Source organism: Anomaloglossus baeobatrachus, chromosome 1 (genome assembly GCF_048569485.1).
Source record: "Anomaloglossus baeobatrachus isolate aAnoBae1 chromosome 1, aAnoBae1.hap1, whole genome shotgun sequence".
Classification (NCBI taxonomy): Eukaryota; Metazoa; Chordata; class Amphibia; order Anura; family Aromobatidae; genus Anomaloglossus; species Anomaloglossus baeobatrachus.
In genome coordinates this window covers 556,606,677-556,625,138 of record NC_134353.1, presented here as the reverse complement: position 1 = coordinate 556,625,138, position 18,462 = coordinate 556,606,677, and the positions used below count along the sequence as shown (strand labels likewise).

General features: G+C 39.2%; 1 protein-coding gene across 6 annotated transcripts in view; it reads left to right on the top strand.

Moving 5' to 3' along the window:
- Positions 1-18,462, top strand: part of LINGO2 (leucine rich repeat and Ig domain containing 2) — a 2,307,572-nt gene that overhangs the window by 393,980 nt on the left and 1,895,130 nt on the right. Inside the window, exon 3 of one of the 6 annotated variants that reach the window (XR_012724631.1) lies at positions 14,258-14,358. The exons of the other annotated variants lie outside the window; for them this stretch is intronic. The gene's annotated coding sequence lies outside the window, so the exon portion shown is untranslated. Of the gene's footprint in view, positions 1-14,257; positions 14,359-18,462 lie in introns of those variants that run through there. 6 annotated transcript variants of the gene reach the window in all.

The window sequence follows — 18,462 nt, the reverse complement described above, 5'->3', positions numbered from 1 at the left end:
CAAAAACTATACAACACATGTTTATAAGTTCCTTAAGGGGGCTTTACACGCTACGACACCGCATTAGCGATGCTGTTGCGTGTGACACCTATGAGCGATTTTGCATTGTCGCACGTACGTGCAAAATCGCTTATCGGTGACATGGGGGTCCATTCTCAAATATCGTTACTGCAGCAGTAACGAAGTTGTTCCTTGTTCCTGCGGCAGCATACATCGCTCCGTGTGACACCGCAGGAATGAGGAAGCTCTCCTTCCGCATAGCGGCTGGGAGGCAGGTATGCGGAAGGAACGAGGTGGGCGGGATGTTACGTCCCGCTCATCTCCGCCCCTCCACTTCTATTGGGCGGCGGTTCAGTGACGCAGCTGTGACATCACTGTGACGCTGAACAAATCGCCCCCTTAGAAAGGAGGCGGTTCACCGGTCACAGCGACGTCGCCGGACAGGTAAGTACGTGTGACGGGTCCGGGCAATGTTGTGCGACTCGGGCAGCGATTTGCTGGAAATATTCTTTTCCAGTACCTGGGATAGGGACTGCTATAAATAAGTAATCTCAGTAGTTGAGGGTTTTCCATGACCAAGATACCAATAGATGATCTGTCAGATTAAGAGCTCTTTCACACATCCGTGTAATTTAATTTGATGTTGAATCACAAAGCACTAACTGGTCACGCGTCTCCAAACTCAAGAGTCACAGTTTCATGGAAATATATGAATTTGCCATGCTCAGGTCATCAGAGTCGCATCCAGTCCATATATTGTGATCTGACATCTAACCGAGTTGCTCAGATGTGTGAATGAGTCCTAAAAGTGACAAAACAAAAATAATTTAGAAAAAAAGTTAAATTTCCCAAGCACAGTTGAACAAGGCATATAACCTGCATGCAACTGTTAACCTTTGTCAGATTTAAACCAGTGACCCTAGTTTTGAGAGAGGATAATGGTAACTACTGAGCCACAAGGGAGGACATGGCCAACAGCCGACATGAGCAGTCACACCTATCACAGATGGCGGCCATAGTCCTGCCATAACCAGGTAACCACATAACTTGTTTCACTACCCTGACTTGGGGAAGACAAAGAGCCACAAGATGTACAGAAGACACCAGAATACAGCCGCTGACAATACCTTGGAATTTGTGAGGCCCTCCTCACAAAATGGTGCCAAAGCACAGCAGTGCTTTGTGAGGAGTTGACGGAGAGGGAAGGCTCAGCTGAAGATGAGCAGCACAAGGAGTAGGAGCCCACGCTGAAACGAAACACATATCATCCCAACTACGAGCGGCAATACATGGCTATAAAATATCCCTTACTGGCAAATTAATAATGTTAAGATAGATGTTGGCCTCCTCAGATTAGATCTCAGGCAGAGAGTCAAGGAGATGGAGTCCAGGGTCTCCATCTTGGAGAATAATATGGCACTAGTTGCAGGGAAGCTTACCACATTGGAAAAAGCAGCTAACCTGTGGTATTAGAGAGCGGAAGACCTAGAGAATAGACTGCTCCGCACTAAGTTTTGGAGCTTGAGTATCCCGGAATGAGTGAAGGGTGGGGACTTCTGCATGTTTGTTGAGTCATGTCTCAAGTACATGTTCCCTGATGCTAACCTGTCATCATCCTTTGCTATAGAGCGGGTTCATTGTGTGCCAGCCCTGTCCACCACCTCTGAGGGCTCAGCCTCGACCACTTCTGACTCGTCTTCTAAATAGCAGGGACAGAAATTCTATTCTAAAGGCAACGCGCCAGAAGGGCCTTGTATCCTATAATAATTTTGCAGTGGCACTACAAAAGACAAAGCTACCTTCATAAATATCAAAAAGCGCTGTTGGGAGCTGCAGATATGCAGCTCAATGGCATTTCCAGCCAGCTTGTGGGTTGTTCATGAAGTAAGACTTTGTTTTTCACCTTACCTCTATAAGATGAACCTCAGGTTCACCAAGAAGTGCTAAAGTGCTGACTTGAAGATACCATTGCTCTCTGACATATGAATAAATGAGGGTGGCAATGTGATCATGCATGCTGCGGATACATCATCTGGATTCATCTTCCTTTGCAGGACTTCAAGTTATAACTTCTCCCACTTTCTCTCTATTGCATATGATAACTCGGGTTTATCGTTCTGTTCTATTTGCAGTTGCTGACTCATTTGTTATAATCCCTTCTTTTATTCTTCTCTTTTCCTCTCTCTTTCCTTTTCTCTCTCCATCTCTTTGTTACAACTCAGTTGTGTCTTGATTAGTTCTATCTGACTCATGACATGAATGTTCTGTCCTGGAATGTGAGAAAGTTTGGCACTCCTAGGAAACATAATGTGTTTTTTGCTCATATCAAGATGGCTAACTGCAAGAATATCTGCCTGCAAGAGAACCATCTGCAGTTGGATACTTTGATATTCCTTAATAAGCCTTGGATCCAATGGTCAGCCCTCTTGATTCATATATCATACCACAATTTCTGTATTAGTTTATAGAATGATTAGATGGGAGCCGGGAACCGGGTAGGGTTCAGAGAGACCCAGAGGAGAGGTATATTTTCTTTTATACCTTCATTGAAAATATTATGGTAGTCTTGCTGGCCCTGTATCTCGCTCCTCCGGCTGACTTATCTATCCTATATGGGACTGATAAATTTGTATCTCAGTTCCCAGAGGCTATAATCTTTTGCATGGGGAATTTTAATCTGATTAATTGGACAGATTTATATCTCATCCCTCTGCAATTCCACAGGTCATACACATCAGATTGGGTGATTTTTTGCAGAAAATTAGTTGGTATGACACGTGGCATCTTCATAACCCAATCTTGAAGGAGTTTACCTGTTACACCCCCGAGAAAAGTTCCCGCTTCCATATTGACTATATATGTGGAAATGTAAAGACTTGCTCTCTGATCAACAATATTAAACATTTGCAGAAAGCCACATCAGATCATTCATCTGTGTTAGTGCAACTCAAGTGAGGTAATACTGCGTTCCATAGATCTATGCGTAAAATAAACCCATGGTGACTGTCTCTGTTTGGTACTTGTGACCATAGCCTGGACCAAATCAACATCTATATGGCAGAAAATGAAATGGGTGACAATCACTCTGCATTCTAGGATGGATTTAAAGAGTATTTGAGGGGTAATTGCACTCATCAATTTCACATATCAGTCAGCTGGGGAGGAGGGGGTTTTGGCCACCAGATGTGTATCCCTGGAGAAAAATGATGTCATTGACCCCTCAGTGTCGAATCAATCCTCCTGGATACAGGCAGGCAGACAGTATCTATACTATACTATACTATATTTGCAGGACAAGGGTAAAAGGAACATATATTTCACTTACCAAATGTACTTTGAGCAAGAGATTCAATCCAGTAGCCTATTGGCATCTTTTGGTTCCCCAAAATAACAGCTCGTCTGCTATTCTTAAAATACAAATGCCGCAGAATGACATGGTCACATCCAATAATCACATTGTTGAGACTTTTTCTGACTTCAATAATAAACTTTATAAGTACCACTTGAAATACACTAGTGAGGAAATACAGGCCTATTTATAGGTCCTCCCATTTCCTAAATTGTCCCTAGAGCAGGTGGCCTTATTAGAGTCTGATATAGGTATGGAGGATCTGGAGGAGGCCCTTTCTTGTATGAATATGGGCAGGGCGTTTGGCCCCACTGGGTTACCGATTGAAATTTACTCTTTATATAGGCCAAAATTCTTCCTGCATTGATTAAAATATTTAAGTCTTTATTTCAAGTTGGAAGCTTGCCAGATTCTATTTATGAAGCATCAATAGTTGTAATGTTAAAACTGGACAAGGTCCCTCTGGACTGGGGCTCATACAGGCCAATCTCACTACTAAATTCAGATTTTAAGTTACTCACTAAAATCGTGGGTAACAGATTGAATGAAGTAATAGCTACCATAATACACAGAGATCAATCTGGCTTTATCCCAGGTAGAAGTACATCAGCTAACTTGAGAAGAGCACAGATTGTTTTACAGATGGGGAAAGGAGGGAGGTGGATTGGGCCTTGGTCTCACTGGATGCAGCCATGGCCGTCGACTCCATAGAATGGCTTTATATTTTTGAGGTTCTCCGGGAATTTGGTTTTGGCAACAATTTTATTAGATAGGTTAACAATATTATTTACATATCCCTGTGCCAATATTCAGTTAAATGGAAACCAATCAGATAGCTTCCCCTTGAGCATGGGCACTTAGCAGGGCAGCCCTTTATCTCCCCTTCTGTTCGCCCTGGCACTGGTACCATTCGATTGGACACGTTGTACACTGGGGTGCTGCAAACATCAAGGGAGGAGCACCTGGTGTTGTATGCGGACAATCTGCTACTGTTTGCATCATGTCCGGACTCTGCCATTCCCAGAGTCATCGAGTTGATTGACCAGTTTGATGGTCTAACATCTACAGAGGCCAGGAAGCAGACAGGGGTGGAAATAGATAGCAAAATCTGACCCACATATTAGATATTCGCCAGCTGCTACCATCAAAAAGCTGTACATTTCTGTAACTTTACTTGCCTGTATTTCAAAAATATACATCCAATCTGACAACTAAAAGTATGTATAGAATCAGCATGATAGCACCAGTATAGCACTGGCTTTAGTTTATATAGGAAATCCTGGTGATTGGTTCGCTTGAAATGAAGCAGATATTCTATTAAATTGTGATTGTATATAATATAGCAGGTTATAAAGAGTATTGTAACATGCTACAGCTGGCCTAACCACTGCCCACCGCAGTGAGCCACAGTGCACAATTGTAAAACAGAATTGTATGGCCACTGCCTCATTCTGGGTGGGCAGAGTGTCTTATGTGAGTCCAGCATATGTCCACACTCTAATGAGGCCAAGGAGCACAACAGCGGCTCAACCAATTTGTTGGGTGTACGGATTTTAACTCAATGATTTGCAAAGTGTCCAGCCTGAAAGCAATACAGTTACCTTTACTTGGAAGGGTCCTTTTTTTTTAATTTCTACTTTTTTTTCATGTTATTTGTGCAAAAAAACTTCTAAAATTACAAAATTAAAAGATCACAACAGCATTAGTAATATGGCAAAATATCAAAATGAATCTCTTATCATTCCTGACATATTGCAATAAAGCACGTAATGTGCGTAAGAAAATAATTAGCAGAGTGAATGAAGTGATACATTTATTATGAGTCGCTTCTTCCTGTCATATGTTGAGTTAGCTGCTCGATATAAAGCTCTTTATGGATAGTTAAGCTAAAGCATTGCCAGAAAATTAAGAAGTTATAGAGCGTGGATTTCTTTTGTATTGCCGACACATAGAAACTACAAAATTTAGCTGTATGTACTTTTTCGATTTGCGATAATGAATTTTGACAATAGACAATGATTTATGTTTTGGTTCTGCTAATCTTTGAATGCATATGGTCAAACTCGAAATGGAAAATATAAAAAATAGATTTCTTTATGCCCCATCAAACCAGACATTCCAAAATGAAGAGCAATAATGAAAATCGCATTACTGCGGGTCAGAACTGAATTTTATAGAAAGGGAGCTGCTTCACAGCAAGGTTTTATTTGTTAACGGAAAACATTTCATACACGGAAATTATCTGTCAGTGAAAATATTTAACATATATTCCCTGCATAAAAATATGATGAACCCTTGTGTGAATTTTAAACATGTGTATTTCTGCTGACAGATTTATAAATCCAGCATTTTAGATGCAGTGTTTTAATATTAATACTCATGTTCTTTTCTTCCCTTTATTGAATGCAATACTTTACTGTAATCAAATTGTTTTAGCGCCTTAAAAGGAACCTGTCACCAGATTTTTCCATATTAAACAAAAAGAATCACCTTCTGCAGTTCCTGGGCGGCATTCTATGAAGGTGCACCATGGCCTTGACTCCCCTTCCAGACCCCAAAAATAACTTTATAAAACTTGGCCGTTAGGTATGCTACTTACCTGTGTTGGCCAGATGTGCAGGCTCATTTTCTGCTCCTTCCCCCCCCTCCTGCTGCTGATCGCCGTTCTCCTTTCTTGATTGACGGCAGGACGCCCTCCATCATCCTCCTCGTCGCATTTTCAAATCTTGCACCTGTGCAGTTAGGTTGGCTCGCGCAGGCGCAGTTCGCTCTGCCATATTGCAGCAGCAGTTTCATTACTAAGGAAATTTTAAAACAACTTTTTCTGGTTCAAGTGTTGGATGGGAACAGTCAGTATTGGTATTTGGTTGAGATGAAGTGGAGTACATGATTCATGCTCAGCTATGTTGGTGGTGGTAGTATTAGTGCTACTTGCAGGCATGTTAGTATAGGCACTAGCAGTGACAGCTGATGTGTTAGTTGTCAATCTAGTGGTGGTATCAAGAGATAGGGCAAAAATCTCAGCCTGCATCAGAGATAATGATGATGATGTTTGTTTGGGGTGTTTGACATGTAAACCAGATATAAGTGATAAGGATGTAATGTTATCAAAAAGGGAAGGTGCTGTAATTGAAAATAACAGGACAACCGATGTCCAAAAAAAAGATGCTCGAGGAGAATATCTGCTCAAGACCAGGTGATACCAGAACTGTTGTTGATGGAGGAGTCTCAGTAGATACAACAAATGTAATTCCGCCTTTTACCTTTTGAAAGGAACCAAAGTTATATTATGAGAACATATTACTTACTAATTTTTTAATGACAAAAATGTCTGCTTGATCAAAACTAAATGATAATTTTTGGATCATTTTATAATATTAAAAAACACAAATCTTGTCAGTGCAGTGTGTTATTCCTCAGGCTTTTTGTTAAATCTGTTATCTGATTAACTATAGCCATATACATTCATCATTGAAATTGCAACACTAAGAAATAAAAAGCTTTCTCATGAGAATGTCACACTGTTTCTTCTCCATGGATTATGGTGTAGGTTGGCATAATGTTTCTTAGCTAGACCAATCTTGTCTTTATTTCTTGTACACTAGCATCTCAACTTTGCATTCATTTGGTTGTGGAACCAGTGTTATGGTAATATCTTAGAAGTGACCCAAGAGAACAATTTCCATACAACAATACAAGATTGCACGCTGCTCATTCTACTGTGATCAGCCCGCATGGCCAAACATTTTATGATGGTCAGCAGAGTCTACAGACTTGTCTGCCATCAAGCACATTTGGGACATCATTGGTTGGCAATTGTAAAGGGAGCTGCTAGCAGCAGATCTTGATCAGTTGCATGTCAAAGTAAATTCAGTGTTGCAGAACACTTCCCGGAAAACCATTAATCACCATGTAACTAGTATGCTAGGGCATTTAAGTGAGTATATTTTTAAGTGTGGCTACTGAATAACTAAAAATGTTTTGAAAATGTTGTTTCCATTTTTTAACATTTGATTATCATTAACATTTCTATCAAACCTGTTATTTCCATAATTTCATAACATTATAAAGACTGTATTTGCATTGAAGAGCATGAAAGAGGTTGGAAACAATGTTGTAGTGTCATTGGTGTGTCACGCTTGACAAACAGTCTTGAAGTTTTCAGCTGTAGAAAGTCGCAGCGTTTGGCTACACAAGCTGCTCTCTGACTCTTTCTTTTTCCCTGCTTAGGATTTATCCCATTCTCTTTAGGACTCTGCGGATTTCTTCACCTTTTCAGCTGTTAATCTTCAGCATATCCCTCTGTGTCTTTGTGTCTTTAAATACCCTCATCCCCCTTTATTCTGTGCTGATGATAGGTCTGATACCCTTAACAAGTCTTAAGTGCAAGCAATCAGTTTGGCATGTCTGACGCTGCCATGACTCTCTTTCTTTGAAAACCAACAGAGCGCTGGCACTCACCAGAGATGAGCATTTCTGCTGATCAGAGCAATGCTGCTTTGATTAGCAGAAATGCACAGGCGATCAGACTGTGCAGTGATAAAGTCCCCCAGGGAAACTAGTAAAATAAATAAAAAATATAAAAAAAGTTTTAAAATATAGAAAAAAAAACAAAAGTTCAATTCTACTATTTCAATTCTAAAAAGTTCTACTCTTTTCGCCCAATTGAAAATAAAATGGTATAGCCACATTCAGAATTGCCCGATCTATCAAAATATAAAATCAATGAATCTGATTGGTTCACTGCATTGCAAGAAAAAACTTCCAAATGCCAAAATTACATTTTTATGGTGGTCGCAACATTTCTTTAAAATGTAATAATAGGTGATCAAAACAGTGCATCTACATAAAAATGGTGCAATTAAAACATCAGCTCAAGATGCAAAAAATAAGCTGTCACTGAGTTTTAGTTCCCAAAAAATTAGAATGTTACGGGTCTTGGAAAATGGCGATAACAATGCTCTTTTTTTGGACAAATTCTGAATTATTTTCACCTCTTAGGTAAAAGTAAAAGTATACATGTTTGGTATCTATAAACTCGTACCAATTCGCAGCATCACACTGATACATCAGTTTTACAACTTAGTGAATGTGGTAAAGAAAAACTCCCAAAATAGTTGTGCAATTGAACTTTTTTTTGCAATGTCACTGCACTTTAAATTTTTTCCCATTTTCCAGTACACTATATGGTACCATTAATGGTTTTATTAAAAAAAAAACTTATCCTGCAAAAAATAAGCCCCATATGGCAATATTCACAGAAATATAACAAAGTTAAGGCTCTCAGAAGAAGGAGAGGAAAAAACATAAATGAAAAACGGAAAGTCACCCAAGGGACAAGAGGTTTAATTAATTACTCTGGGTAAAATATCCCCAGATCAAGAAATCAGGACATAACTAATTGTGATCTTTTAAAATATTTTGAGTAAATAAAGTTTAGATTGGTAAATATTTACAGTATAGGGACATATGGATGTAGTTAGGTACCTGTACAGAATATAAGCATACGTTTTACAATAGAATATTGCTAATGCATGCTGATCGTACTACTAGTGAGCAATTTTAATTTAATTTTTCTGATGATTGTTCAGAGAAATGTTTAGGATTTTCAATGCAATTATACCTTTTGATGTTTTAATGCGAAACCATTTCATTAGGTAAAATAAAATTAAGAGTAGTTAGTAGTGTTAAAAAGTTCTATATTGACCATCAGTGTGAGATTATTGTAATTTTTTTTGTGAGCCCCCAAAGAATGATGTCTGTAAAGTGCTGAGGAATTGGTAGCGCTATAAAAGTGAGTAAAATAAATAAATAAAATAAATTAGCAAGACAAAGTGGGTCATCAAGAAGAAGGCTACTTGACTCTACTCACAACAAGTCATGAACAAGAAGTATACTTGATTCTAATCACTGCATAATTTAGTAACCATGAGATACAGAATGTCAGGAGTCCCAGGCTTGAAATGTTTGTTTGTGACTGTCCACAGAAATACCAGTAAATGTTCTTCATCTATTTAGCCATTGTACTCTGTATTCTGCTGTTGACAGTTCATAACATATATTACTTTTCCAAGACTTCAATTACATATGTACCCACTACCCATTCTTATCTTTCTGTAATTTTTGTTATGGGCACCAATCTCTCACACATCAAATTCAATGTCTGGTACAAGGCTGGAGTCACACTTGAGTATGAAAAATAGGTCCAATTCTCATACCGGAGAGTAGGACAATTTTTTTTCTCACTTGTCATCCATGTACTGTCAGTGTGCTATCAGTATGCTGTCCATGTGCAATCTGATTTTTTTCTCAGCAGCTATTAGTCATTACACTCATTTACAGGAGCATTTACAGTGTTCTCTGCTACATGATAGAATTGTATCCATAAAAACGGATATTACTCGGTTGGTCCGTGTGCTGTCCGTGTAGCATCCGTTTTTTTCTGGCACCCATAGACTTGCATTGCCAAGTCTCAATTGAGATAGCATGCTGCGATTTTTTTCCTCAGTCCGTTTGGAGCTTGAAAAAAAAAATGCAGATTAGAGCTGCCTCATTGATTAACATTGATTCGAGGCCAATTCAGAATTTTCTCACATTGCACTTGAGCGAGTCATACGCAAGTGTAACCCCAGCCTAAGGTACATCATAGTTCATCATGAATTGGATGAGGTTTGTCTCCACACCCCTGTTACAACCACACGGAACATGACTAAAGGCAGCTTTATACGCTGCGATATCGATACCGATAGCGTGGGTACCTGCCCCCATCTGTTGTGCGACACGGGCAAATCGCTGCCCGTTCCGCAGAACATCGCCCAGACCCGTCATACGTACTTACCTGCCCGACGACGTCGCTGTGACCGGCGAACCGCCTCCTTTCTAAGGGGGCGGTTCGTTCAGCGTCACAGCGTCATCACAGCTGCGTCACTGAACCGCCGCCCAATAGAAGCGGAGGGACGGAGATGAGCGGGACGTAACATCCCGCCCACCTCCCTCCTTCCGCATAGCAGCTGGGAGGCAGGTAAGGAGAGCTTCCTCGTTCCTGCGGTGTCACACAGAGCGATGTGTACTGCTGCAGGAACGACGAACAACATCGTTACTGCTGCAGTAACGATATTTGAGAATGGACCCCCATGTCACCGATGAGCGATTTTGCACGTTTTTGCGATGATGCAAAATCGCTCATAGGTGTCACATGCAACGGCATCGCTAATGCGGCCGGATGTGCGTCACCAATTCCGTGACCCCAATGACTTCGCATTAGCAATGTCGTAGCGTGTAAAGCCCCCTTAAGACAGAATGTCGAACTGCATTGTTTCATGTTGTAACTATGTGGTAATCTTTGCATCCTTCTGCTGTATACCGTTTTTATATATTTTTTAACGTGGATACTAAATAAATTTGGATTTTAATATATCCTAAGGACTGCACTGGATTTTTTCTATTTTTCTTTGGACCTATGAGGCAGCCAACCTTTCCGTGTACAGAACCCTAGCAAGAACCGGTAAAACAGCTGATCGGTGAGCTGAACATTTTCTTTTTTGTGATGTTACAACCACTTCCACCCTATGTCTGCAGCTTTTATAACTTATGAAAGTGTTTTACAGCAGATATTTTGAAAAAAAACCAAAAACAATTTCGTGAATCGGGCCGATGTCTTTCACAACAAGTCTTGAATTCCCAACAAGCCCTGCACCGTCCACAGCTTTTTCGATATCTGTATTTGCCTTAAGTGCTCATTTTTTACTACACCATAGGAATATAAAAAAATCACACATCATTTTTTTATGTATGTTCAATGTTTTGGATTTAATGGCATTATAAAATAAATATTTTTTTTTTTATCAAAGTCAGACGTGAATTCAGCAAAAATAATGTAAGTCTTTCCTTATGCTTTAGATTTTCCTTTCTGTTTGAATCTCTCACTGTCCCATTTGCTTTGGCTAAGGCCTCTTTCACACGTTCGTGCCTCCGGTACATGTTCGGCATTTTTCTCACGCACCGGAGACACGTACACACGTAAACCTATGTATTCCTATGGTTTTGGACACACATAAGTATTTTCGTATGGAACGTGTGTCCGTGCCATACTTACATGTGTCCGTGTGTTTCTCACGGCAACATGTCCGTATTCTCTCCGGCATCACGGATGTCACATGGAATGCAAACGTGTCACACGTAATGCAAACGGACAACACGGATGTTTTCCGTGTGACATGCACCGGAGAAAAGACATGTGTCTATGAGGAAAAAAAACAAAACTTTACTCACCTTCTCCAGCCCTGCAGTCTCTGCCGCTTCTGTCACTTGCTGCCGACCGCCGCTCATTATGTTAATTGCATATTCACTTCACTGCGGCAGCAGCGGGGAGTCGGCAGGTCTGGAGACCGAAGATCAGCACCACGGACAGCGATGCCAGAGACAGGTGAGTAGAAAGTTCCTTCTCTCCGTGTGTTAACACGGATAGCACACGGAGAACACACGTAGCCCATAAACACGGCTCACTGAGGGCAAAACGCACCTCTGACACGTCCGTGAAAAATGTGTGTGGTTTTTCACAAACATGTAAAAGAGGCCTAAGAAGGACTCCATAAAAAAATGCACCAAAATTACAACATACACTGAATTTGTTATGCTAGCATCCTAATTATGTATTAACTTTACTAACGCTACAAATATTAAACAATTATTTGAAATTAATATCTAAGAACAGATGTTAGTGGTATACACTGATAAACATCCATCTCCTATGGGGGGTCCCTGAGCCCTATTCTGTAGTTGTATCATACTTATTTATTTGCTCATACTCCGCAGATATACAATATTTAACCTCTTTAAGCTATGGCCATTTTCTACTTCTCGTTTTTTCCTTACCTTTTTCCAAGAGCCATAAGTGTTATATTTTTCTTTTTAATATAGCCATGTGATGGCTTGTTTTATCTGGGATGAGTTGTAATTTTGAAAGACATCATAAATTTTACTATATAGTGTACGGGAAAACAGGAAAAAGTTCCAAGTGCGGTGAAATTGCAAAAAAAAGTCAAATTCTACAGTGAATTTTTGGTTTTTACTTACCATGTTATCATATGGTAAAATTGACTTGTCAGTATTTTTCTCCAGGTCAGATTGAGTACGAGTATACCAAACATGTATACTTCTTTTTAATGTAATTGGAGAAAAAAATTCAGAAATTTGTCAAAATTTGCTTTTCTCACCATTTTCCAAGATTCATAACATTGTCATTTTTCAGGATCTGAGGCTTTGAAAGGGTGGCAATGTTTTCAGCGTCTCTTGTTGCATTTTATTTTAATGTTGCTGTGGCCCAAAAAAAATTAATTCTGCCATTTTTTTGGGTTACGCTGCTTATAATAGGATTAAATTATTTTACATTTTCATAGATTGGAAATTTTTGAATGCAGTGTGTATTTTTTGTTTTATTTTCATTAAGGCAAAAGATGATTTGAACTTTTGTGGTGGTTTCTTAATTTGAAAACCTTTTATTTTTTACTTTTTATTGCATTCACTAGTCCCATTAGGGACCCCTTAGGATCACTTGTGCTTAGAAGTGCAGTATATAGCACAAATCCTGATCTCCTATGCCAGCTTACTCCTGGCTGACAAGACAAGCTACCAGCACCCCGAGATGATGTCATGGGAGAAACGATGATGTGTTCCCCGCCGGTACATGATTAATCTCAATATCAGAGATTGACAGCGAGATTTAACTGATCAGATCAGGTGTCATCTGCAAGGACAGATGTGAGCACAACATAAAATGTAAATATATGTCATATGTCGTGAAGAGGTTAATAGGTACAGTAATGCATATATGAAACTCACTAGTACTATGCAAAGGAAAATGGAAAAGTTTAAAGGCATTTCAGTGCACAGACATAACATAACTAATATGATTTCTTGATGAGATTGATTGCCAATCAGTAATCATAGAACATTTAGGCACCCAAAAGGGAAATATCACAAAGATGGAAAATCTGTTAAAGATTCAAGGTAAAAATGTGTTCACATCTTACATGTTCCACGAGAGACAGCTCAAAAAATTCACTTCCTGCTTTGAATTTTCTGCATTGGTAAAAAATATTTTGTTTCAGTACTTCCGCAGATGGCTAATTAAGATCCCTACGGATTTGTCTTATTCTTGGATCCTCAGAACAACATCCCACAATTCCCAGCTTTGGTTCTTATAACATTGTTATTAGAACCGTTATTACAGTTATTAACATGAAATATGTTATTGAAACTGAAAATACACTGCAGGGGTTTTTTTTGTTTCACAATATTACATTTTGTTACCCAAGGGTGCAGAGAATTACATAGCCAGCAATTCATGAATATCCCATTGCAATACAAGGAAGAACACAAACATGAAGAGTTTAATTTCAACTCCTCAGTCCCTACAAAGAATGAACATAAAGAATGTCCAGTATAAGATGAGATTGGACTAAAAAATATACAGTATGTCAAATAAAGTACTGTATATATTTTGGTTTTCTGCCCAATAGCAAAATATTGCTATGCAATAAATGGATTCTATGGTCAGCACATGCTTACATAAGCTTATAAATATTGCAACCTTTTGTAATAAGTGGTTCATGTCTAGAGCACGTGACAAATGTAGACTGGAGGAGCAGAAGGAGGTATTACTGCGCTGCCCGTGACAGGAAAAATAAAAAAAACCCTTATTTTTGTAAAATAAAAGGAGTGATTTTATTTCTACGCGTTTCAGGAGTCTGAGCCCCCTTCTTCAGGAAAGGAATCGCTCTGATGCACATGTGCATCAGAGTGGTTCCTTCCCTGAAGAAGGGGGCTCAGACTCCTTAAACGCGTTGAAATAAAATTACTCCTTTTATTATGAAAAAAAAATATTTTTTTGTATTTTTACTGTTACAGGCAGCACAGTAATACCTCCTTCTGCTCCTCCAGTCTACATTTGATATCTCAGAGGACTGCTGAAGCCCGTTTCATTAAATTTGCTTTGGGCGTTGTGATTCTCTCACAACCTTAACAGGTGAGCGTGCTTAGCTTATTTCTACTCTGATTTTGTTGAAGGATAAGACCCTATTGCGCCTTTTGTTTTCCAGTTTTTACCTCTTTAAAGCATGTGACATCAGGTGTAGAGAAGACCAAACCTTTCAAAGTTTGGTTTTTCCATCTTCATCAATAATAAACAGGGAAAAAAGTCCAAATGGGGAGAAATTCTGGAAAAAAAAATCTGACATTTTTGGGGGAATTGTTTTTGCAGCGTATATTTTGTGGTAAAAATGACCACACAATATAACTTTCCTCATCAGTGCAGTAATAGAAATAAGAAACATGTCTAGTTTTTTTTATTATTTTAGTGCTGGGAAAAATGAGAAGTTTGCCCCAAAATTTTGGGGGTCATGTTGCCATTTTCCAAGACCCATAACACTTTTTTTTTCAGTAAATGGAGCTGTATGATAGCTTATTTTTTTGTGAGGTAAAATGACATTTTAGTGATATTGTGTTGGGATAGATATGACCTTTTGCTTATTACAGACGTTTTTTATACTATTGAAGCTACCAAAAAACATAATTTGGCGTTCATTATTTTTTTTGTTTACAGTCTTTATTGATCAAGTTACTTATTTTTTTTATACTTTGATAGCTGTGACTTTTTTTGAAAGTGATGATACCACAAAATGTATGTTTCATTATCTTTTTTATATGGGGCAAAAGAGGGGTGATTTGAACTTTTATGGTGTTTTTAATTTTTTTATATTTTTTTAAAAAATCTTTTTACTTTTCAATGTTTTTAATAGTCCTCCTTGGTGACTATAACCTGCAATAATCTTATTACTTGTGCTTTATACAGCCATGCCATAGCATTGTATATAGCAGAAATCACAGTCACCTTTGAAGCCCAACTAGAGGCAAGGTTTCAAAGGAAAACTTCAATGACAAGTACAAAGGTCTTCAGCAGACCTGTCACGTCCCCACCGGAGCCCGCTCCTGCGACTTCTGCTCCGATCGCCAGACGACGCCATGTTCCCACCATAGATAGTGCTGGTGATGGGAGAGGAGTTGGTGCCCGTGGCTCTGCGGAGCACAGGCTCCGCGAAGAAACTAGGCTGGGTTTCCCTGGAACCTACAGTACCACTAGCTGACTGTAGGTGGCGTCTGTGTCTTCCAGCTGAAGTTGCCAACATTCACCTGCAGCCAATGGGAAGACACCACATCCTTCTTATTCCCCCTCCTGTCACATGACCACTGCCAGAGATAGTTCTGTACTCCTGGCTCATGTGCTGTTTGTTTGTTGATTCCTGTGCGCTGACCTTTGCTTGTTGTTTGATTACCCTCCTGCCTGTCGTTTGTGTACCTTGCTGCCAGTTCCAGATTTGACCTCTGCTTTGTCTCCTCACTACGCCCTTGCCTGCCGATTTGGTTCCTGTTTTGCATCTCCTGGTTTTTGACCCTGCCTGACGACCACAGACTACAGCCTACCACAGGTAGTGATCTCTGGAGCTCTGTGTAATTCCAAATCCCTGTATAGGGGTTAAAGGGTTGCAGAGTTCTTGGGGTCCTGCTTTGTGAGCGGCTTTTCTCTAGACTCCCCTTACAGCCAGTCTGAGTCTGTGGCTCCAATCAGGCATTACAAGACCCCTGCTTTCATAGCAAACCATCGACTCCTCGTGATCAAATCACGAGTGTGCTCATGGGAGCCCAAAATGGCGTAGCTCCATGCCGGCATATGTAAATCCCGCTGTCAGGCTTTGCCTGCAGAATTTATCATGTTAACAATCTCAGGCAGAACTCCTCTCCACCCATAATGAATAGTGGTAGATCCTGGCTATAATATACCTCCATTACCTGCCTATTATTTGGCGAGCTCACCTTGTGAGCTTGCTCCATAGATCTACTTCCAACTTCAACCAGATATGTATGGTGGATGTCATGAATGGTTAAGAGTGATTTCTTTTTATTCTTACAATTAGGGATCTCTACATAGCTAAGTTAAGTTCATATGTTAGAAAAACAAAAATCAATCAGTGTTTCAAATATTTTCATCAGAATTTCTGATAGGAAAAAAATGTTTCCTCAGCTTCTCCTAGCCTTTTGTCTGTGATAGACAGTAAAGGGTGCTTTACACACTGCGATATCGCGACATTTGGTGCTCGCTGCCGTAGCAAACATTATCGCTACGGCAACGTCACATGCACATACCTTGTCAGCGACGTCGTTGTGACCGCCGAACAATCGTCACTGCAGTGTCACTAAGCGGCCGGCCAATAGAAGCAGAGGGGCGGAGATGAGTGGGACGAAACATCCCACCCACCTCCTTCCTTCTGCATTGCCGGTGGACGCAAGTAAGGAGATGTTCGTCGTTCCTGTGGTGTCACACATAGCGATGTATGATGCCGCAGGAACGACGAACAACATCGTACCTGTGGCAGCAGCGATATTAAGGAAAGGAGCGACGTCTTTCATCTTTGAACGATTTTGCGATCGTTGATCGTCGCTCCTTGGTGTCACACGCTGCGGTGTCGCTACTAATGACGTGACCCTGACGATATATCGGTAGCGATGTTGCCGCGTGTAAAGCACTCTTAAACGGATGGCATTAGAGTGCTGTCTGATTTTTTCACAGATCTGTAGATTTGAATTTCTTATTTTTATCAGACACTCAAATCAAGATAGATCTCTTTGCAACTTTTAATGAACTATTTGGTCCACAAAAATACAGATATATGAAGAGCACTATCCTGTAGCCTATCAAAGGTAAGAATGTTCTCCGTGAAAAACACGCCAGCAATCAACCCCATATTTATTTTATTTTGTTAATCAATAAAAGGTATTGTTTATATATGTAAAATAATTTAAATGCTAACAAAAGTAAAATAAATTATGTAACAAAACAAGCTTTCAAGCCACCTTAGGCCTCATCATCAGGCATGTCGTCCTGACAGCGTAACAATATGTCTTATTTTTGTTAGCCATTGAAAAGAATCATATCTACAATACATTACTTTAGCTATCCTGGGCCTTTTTTTCTTGTTTTTTTTTCCTAAGCGTGTTTTCCTTGTAGAGCATTCTTACATATGACAGTTAATGGGGCTGATCATATATCTGTGGGTTTTTGGCGGACTGAATCCTCCATGCAAAATCACAGAGAAATCTCCCATCTTTTTTATCTTTCAATAAGTTTACTATTTTGTTTCTTCTAGAGGGTATAATTAAAACTTTTTTCAACTAGATATATCAACACCATCCCCAATATTTTTCTCTTTTGACATGTAGACAGTATACAATATCGTCGTACTGCATGATCATTAATGAATGCATGTTGTTTTGGGGAATTTAGCTACATTGGGAGTAATAACTGTATTCTATAACATGCAAAATCATGTAAAATCCAAGCTGTTTCCAGAACATCAAGGGAGTATTATTGTTTGTTCCATATGTCTTTCTTGTTAAGTAATAACGACTTTAGAAATTGTTTAGAAACAAGCTGTTTTGGAGCAAATCTTTAGGTATGGAAATATTATGTAGACATTGATAAATAACATTGGAGATGGTTTTATGGAGATGACTGCTCATTGTTAATACCTTGTCAGAACTGACTTGCTAATGAAGACATGTGGGGTACTTATCTCTCATATTACCTCCATTATAGGTAGTCATTTATACACATCACTCATTGTTATACAGTTAATAAATGTTATGTAATTAGCCATAAATACAATGGTTACCTGCCTGAAATGTATCCTCGTAAGCTGTCATTTCCAGCAATAGCAATCAAATATCAATCAAACATGAGCTTAGCTCAAGTAATATATTATCTCCACTTTGAATAAATAGTTGTACTCATTCTTTGTCTAATTTTCAGTGCAACAATGCTGTATTTATAAAAGGCGTACATTTTATAAAAATCTTCTTTATAGGCTATTGAAAATTTATATTGTATTGTGCGTTTGTATCTAGTTAAGCATTTGCAAATATGTCTTAATTATTATTAATTGTTAGTTCAGATTACAAATGTCATCTCTTAAACTGAATATAACTTCAACAATAAATATAATGGAGTCACTTCATTAAGACTGGAGCTGCTCATGCCAGTTTTAATGAAGAGGTTCGCT